Raw genomic sequence first — 921 nt, forward strand, 5'->3', positions numbered from 1 at the left:
TCCTTGCATACGTGAATCTTACTTGATCATGATGAATTATTTTTTGATCTACTGTTGAATTCTATTGGCCAAGATTTCGTTAAGGATTTTGCATCTATGTTCTTGAGACATATTGGTCAGTAGTTTCCACTTTTGGTTATATATGTGCCCGGTTTTGGAATTAGGGTTATGCTGGCTACATGAAGTGACACTGGGGATGTTTCTACTTTCTCTATTTTTTAAAATAATTTACGTGATAGATCTTATCTACATGTTTGGTAGAATTAAGCCTTGAGGTCATCTCATCCAGGATTTTTCTTAAGGGAAAGTCTTTTTATGCCTGTTCAATTTCTTTTTTTGTGTGTGATGTGTCTGTTCCAGTGTTCTACATCTGTTCTTGTCAATCTGAGTAGGACATGAATTTCAAGGAACTTGATTATTCCTTCTAGGTTTTCAAATATATTAGAGTATGGTGGGGTAGTTGTTGTTGTTGTTATTATTGTTGTTAAGTGCTGTTGAGTCAAGCATGACTCATACGGACCCTGGGAACCAAAGACCTGAACCCTGTCCTATAACTATAGTCATTTATCTGCACTCATAGAGTGTCCAGAAGCATGGTTCCAATTTGTCTTTTATGAACTTTATGATTTGGGGCTTTTCTCCCAGGTTTCTGATCTGATTTTTGTGTATGGTGTGAGATATGGATCCCACTTGAGTTTTCTGTAGGTTTTGCCAGCACAATTTGTTGAAAAGGTTGTCATTTTCTCATTTGTTAAGTTTTATTTCCTTATCAAGTATCAGTTGAGGATAGATAGATTAATTTCAAGGTTTTGTTTCTGTTCTTTTGGTTTATATGTCTGTCATTATTTGAAGTCAGAGAATGTTTTACTGATAATTTTTGTTTTTCAAAGTGTTTTGCCTATTCGGAGTCCCTAATAAAAC

The sequence above is a fragment of the Elephantulus edwardii genome, unplaced genomic scaffold, assembly GCF_000299155.1.
Source record: "Elephantulus edwardii isolate Elephantulus edwardi_28Jun2011 unplaced genomic scaffold, EleEdw1.0 scaffold00019, whole genome shotgun sequence".
In the NCBI taxonomy this organism is placed as follows: domain Eukaryota; kingdom Metazoa; phylum Chordata; class Mammalia; order Macroscelidea; family Macroscelididae; genus Elephantulus; species Elephantulus edwardii.